The sequence below is a fragment of the Camelus bactrianus genome, chromosome 2 (genome assembly GCF_048773025.1).
Source record: "Camelus bactrianus isolate YW-2024 breed Bactrian camel chromosome 2, ASM4877302v1, whole genome shotgun sequence".
Lineage (NCBI taxonomy): Eukaryota > Metazoa > Chordata > Mammalia > Artiodactyla > Camelidae > Camelus > Camelus bactrianus.
Window position 1 is genome coordinate 50,816,952 of NC_133540.1, and position 5,635 is coordinate 50,822,586.

The 5,635-nt window shown below is 36.9% G+C and overlaps 1 non-coding gene across 1 annotated transcript; it reads right to left on the bottom strand.

The window, feature by feature from the left end:
• Positions 1–1,121: 1,121 nt before the first annotated feature.
• Positions 1,122–1,194, bottom strand: TRNAT-GGU (transfer RNA threonine (anticodon GGU)). Its single transcript has one exon. It is a non-coding gene; the product is annotated as a tRNA-Thr (tRNA).
• Between the last annotated feature and the right edge of the window lie 4,441 nt (positions 1,195–5,635).

A 5,635-nucleotide genomic window follows, 5' to 3' on the forward strand; every position in this document is an offset into this window, starting at 1 on the left:
ACCAGACTATCAAGAAACAGTTAAACCTGGATGTTGATATGACTGAAATTGACTTATTCTTGAATTCTGTAGTTCACTCCCCACATATGTGAGGGACTACCTTGAATTCATTCCAAAAGAAGAGGAGAGAGTTTCAGAGCAAAAAGCACTGCCTGGGTTCAAATTTCTTCTTGGCAAAAAAATGTCAAGTTCTGACAGCCTCTAAGTAGGCTCATCTCTAAAATGGGGATCATAATGATACCTACCGATGATGGCTCTTGTGGGAACCAGTGAGCAGTAACAGTAGCAGGCGTGCAGAAACCACCCAATTAAAAACTGGAATTAGACAGTCAAAAGGTTAATAAGGAGATGCCCCCCCCCTTTTTTTTTAAGTAATTGAGCTCCAGGGTTAACAAGTTCCCTGTAATGGAAACATGGAAACTGGTAGAATCAAAGGTATATACAGTCATATGTCTGCTTTTCATGAGCTGCATATGTTAAGATTATAAAAAATTTTGTTAGTCCTTCTGTCCGCAATATTTTTCATAGACAAGCCAGTTTGTCAAGTGCCATTAGGGAAGGACTCACACTGTGTCAACAGCATGGAGTTTAAACGATTTTTGAGTGAAAGACTCAGGCAGCTACATCACGTTGGACTATTCCGCCTCCTTCTGGCTTAATCTTCCAGACTTGTGACCTGAGAAGTTTGTGGCTAGAACTGATGAATTAGCACACTTTGTGAAAACAATATGTGTGGTTAAATTTGCTCTTATAGAGTGCCAAGGAGCCACCAACCCAAATTCTGTGGTCAAATCTTTTTTTTTTTTTAATTGCTTATTAACATTAGAGAACCAGAAAAATAAATAAATACATGAAAATAGTTGATAGAGAGGCTCCAAATAATACATCTGGACAACCTGGGGAGCTGGTTAAGAGTAGAGGCTTTGGGGTCAGACAGAATGAGGTTCAGGTCACTTGTGTCCCTAAACCTCAATTTCCTCAACTGTGAAATGCGGAAAATTACGCTTTTCACTCTTTGTTTTAAGAAATAAACTAGATAAAATTTGTAAAAGGGAGGTTATTAGGTATACCACATTTTATAAACATGAAATTGTTCATTCTTTTTTCTTTTACCCTCTTAACAGAAGCACTGGGGATTGAACCCAGGACCTTATGCACACCAAGCACATGCTCTACCACTGAGCTATACCCACCAGCCCTGAAATTGCTCATTTTGGTCATCTTAAAGAGCAAGTTCTGAATGATTCCATTCATTTTATTTTTTTCACTTGCAAATGTTTTTCTGATTAAGCAGGGGCAAGTGCTTTGTGTATTTTAAGGCAAGTTGAATCCAAGGAATTAGACATGTGCCTACTTATGTCTCAGGCATGTTACATATCAAAAAAGTTTAATTCTGTCAATAAAATTTCTATCAGGGAAATTGTATTCCCATTTTACAGATGAGAAAACTGAGCTTCAGAGAGATTAAATAACTTTCCAAGTTCACACAGTCTCAAAGTTATGGAGTGGCACTGTAGTAAACTCTGCACAAGACCTTGGATTCAGAAGCCTGTGTTCCTTCCACTCCATCTGAGGCCCTTCAGCTTCATAACATTGAAAAAATAACCAGCCTTTGTGTCTGAGTGGCCTTCAGGCAGTATGATATCACTGGCATGCAACTATCAGGCACTCGGGCCAAACTGCCTGCATGAAAGAGTTTTCTTTATGTCTGTGTCTAAACAAGTCGTGGGAGGTAGAAAATAAAGCAATTTTTAAAAGACCCCAAATTATAGGAACATATTAATCATATCATCCTGGACTCCCTGTTATATCTAAGAATACCTTCCTACCCCTGTTTCTTTCAGCCTTTTTTCTCCTCTAGACTGGCCCAGTGTTTTTCACATCCCTTTTTTGGTGTGTGCACACAGCTACAATACCCTCACCACACTGCTGCTAGCTTCGCTTGCATGGTCTGCCACTGCTACATGATCAACACGGGGCAGGCTACTGAAAACAGCAGTCCATGCTGACTTGGTCAACCAGCCTGGACCAACAATGGTGGTGGAATACTGCAGGCTGAGACTCAATGTCAGCAGTGGATTCCTTCTTCCAGGATGTAAGATGTACTCCAGAAATGCTTTTCTGAATTAACATTAAAAAATAGTTTTTCTATCACATTACTGATAAAGTATGATAGATCAATTAGTAAAATCCTTCACAGGAAATGCAATGAATGAGCAGATATATACAACTGACCCTTGAACAGGACAAGTTTTGTGTGTGTGTGTGTGTGTTTTATTGAAGTACAGTCAGTTTACAATGTTGTGTCAGTTTCTGGTGTACAACGTGTTTCAGTCGTATATATACATACTTATATTCCTTTTCATATTGTTTTTCATTACAACAAGATATTGAATATAGTTCCCTGTGCTATACAGAAGAAATTTGTTGTTTATCTATTTTATATATAGTATCTGCAAATCTCGAACTCCCAGTTTATCCCGTCCCACTCCCTTTCCCCCCTAGTAACCATAAGTTTGTTTTCTACATCTGTGAGTCTGTTTCTCTTTTGTAAGTAAGTTCATTTCTTCCTTCCTTCCTTCCTTCCTCTCTTTCTTTCTTTCTTTTTATATCTTTCTTCCTTCCTTCCTTTCTTTCTTCCTTTCTTTTCTTCCTTTCTTCCTTTCTTTCTTTTTTTTAGATTCCACGTGTCAGTGACATCATATGGTATTTTTCTTTCTCTTTCTGGCTTACTTCACTTAAAATGACATTCTGCAGGGTCATCCATGTTGATTCAAATGGCGTTATTTTACTAAATTGTATGGCTGAGTAGTATTCCATTGTATAAATATACCACAATTTCTTTATCCAGTCATCTGTCAATGGGCATTTAGGTTGCTTCCATGTCTTGGCTATTGTAAATAGTGCTGCTATGAACATTGGGGTGTATGTATCTTTTCAAATTAAAGTTGAGGGATATATGTCCAGGAGTGGGATTGCTGGATCAAATGGTAACTCTATTTTTAGTTTTTTAAGGAATCTCTACACTGTTTTCCATAATGACTGCACAAAACCACTTTCCTACCAACAGTGTAGGAGGGTTCCCTTTTCTCCACACACTCTCCAGCATTTATCGTTTGTGAACATTTTTGTGATGGCCATCTCGACTAGTGTGAGGTGACATCTCATTGTAGTTTTGATTTGCATTTCTCTGATAATTAGCAATATTGAGCATTTTTTCATGTGCCTATTGGTCATTTGTATGTCTTCATTGGAGAATTGCTTGTTTAAGTCTTCTGCTCATTTTTGGATTGGGTTGTTTGTTTTTCATTATTAAGTTGTGTGAGCTGTTCATATACTCTGGAAATTAATTGGCCCTTGCCAATTGCATCATTTGCAAATATTTTCTTCCATTCCGTAGGTTGTCTTTTTGTTTTCCTTATGGTTTCCTTTGCTGTGCAAATGCTTATAAGTTTAATTAGGTCCCATTTGTTAATTTTTGCTTATATTTCTATTTCCTGGGTAGACTTCCGTAGGAGGACATTGCTAAGATTTGTCAGAAAATGTTTTGCCTATGTTTTCTTCTAGGAGGTTTATAGTGTCTTGTCTTATGTTTAAGTCTTTAAGCCATTTTGAGTTTATTTTTTAACAACACTAGTTTGAACTATGGAGGTCCATTTATACATGGATTGTGGAGTTTTTTTCCAATAAATACTATAGTATTACATGGTCTTAGGTTGGTTGAATCAATGGATAAGGAACCTTGGATATAAAAGGCCTGAGCATCTGAGGATTTTAGTATCCATAGTGGGTCCTGGAACCAATCCCCCAAGAATACCAAGGGGATACTGTACTTTGAAATGCAACAAATAGTGGATTTTACATAAGAGGAACCCATTTACTATAATCAAAAGAATGCCAGGAGTGTCCCCCTTAAGTGTGGCAAACAATGCTTGCTTTAATGTTTTATTTGTTTAGGTTTTACTTCTTGCCAAGAGAAATGAAACGCAAACCTCTTCTTACAACACGGTCACTCCACTCTGCCCAACCTACATATCGAATTTCTTCTTCTGTATTAATTCCATTACCAAATCCATCCCAGCTAAACTCTTCTGTTTTCTGCCTCTTAATGTATCGTGGTATTTCTTTCCTCCAAACCTTTCCCAATAACATTTCTGTGGCTTTGATGCTCTCAGTCTCCTCTGCATGAACTTTCCCAATGGTGAAAAAGTTATATGCTGCAATTTTTCCTACTCCCTTGGCAATTATCATTTGGTGTCTGATGTTGTGACCAATATTTGAGAGCCAACTACCTTGTCACTATTGTGCTATATGCTCTCTGAGGGCAGGGGCAACATCTGTCTTTTAATAACATCCTCAGGATCTATCAGGTAATAGACACTCAATAAATATTTATTGACTTTTCCTGGGCAAACACTATGTTTTAGATTTTGGTTGGGGGATAGGTATCTCTTTAGCATTGAATTCAGTGCCTTGAATAAAAAAAATTTTTTTGATGTACTAAATTAATCTTTGGAAAGCCATGCAAAATTGTTTAAGTTTTCTAATAAAATTTTTCATCTTTTTTAATTCAGTGATTCTTTTGTAAGATGATGATTCTGATTTAAATGAAATGTATATAAATGTACTATAATGATTTACAAATTTCCCACTGTACTTCTCAAACAAGCTAAAACTCAAGAAAAATGTGTTAATCTTATCTACACCTTTAAAATTAAATAGTGGGTTTTTTTGGCTTTTTTTTATTTTTTGGTGTGTGTTGATACTGTCAGATAACATTTTATCTATTTATTTATTTTTCATGAATATACATATATTCATTTTCACATTTTTTCACCATAAGTTACTACAAGATATTGAATATAGTTCCTTGTGCTATACAGCATAAATAAGTGAAGTAAGCCAGAAAAAGAAAGAAAAATACCATATGATATCACTTATATGTGGAATCTAAAAAAAAAAAAAAAAAAAAGACAAATGAACTTATTTACAAAACAGAAACAGACTCACAGACAAAGAAAACAAACTTATGGTTACCAGGAGGGTAGTGGGGGTTTTTTGTTTGCTTGTTTTTTAGTAACATTTTCTGAATATGTCAGAGTCTTTGCTATTCCTTCTTCCTTCAAACCCTCATTGACTCCACACCCCCATCCTATAACCCAAGAGTGCTGACCCATCTTCTGGGTCCCTGTTTAGATGTTACTTCCTCCAAGAATCTGTCCCTAATGTCCCACTCCCATCCTTCTCACAGACTTGCTCAGTACCTCATGGCTCCCTACTATATCACATGGTGATTACTTAATTCTCCACTAGATTAGACTCCTGAAAGCAAGCACCTTGCTTATTCTTTTTTCCCAGCAGCTAGCAGAGTGCCTGGCATGTAGCAAGTGCTCTGCAAGTATTTAGTAAGTGAATAAATGCCCTCAAGAAGGATGAAAGGGGATTCAGGCCTAATGTTTCCACTGAACATTGATTCCGTGTGTAAAAGTCATCAAATTAGAGGTCATCATTAATTTTTGAAGGGAACTTAGAGAACTTAGAGAATTGTGTAACAGCCTCTGCCGTGGAGAGGGTAGGGTGGAGAAGGGATTGAAACTGAGCCAACAGACAAAAGAATGTTTGGTACTGATTCAGG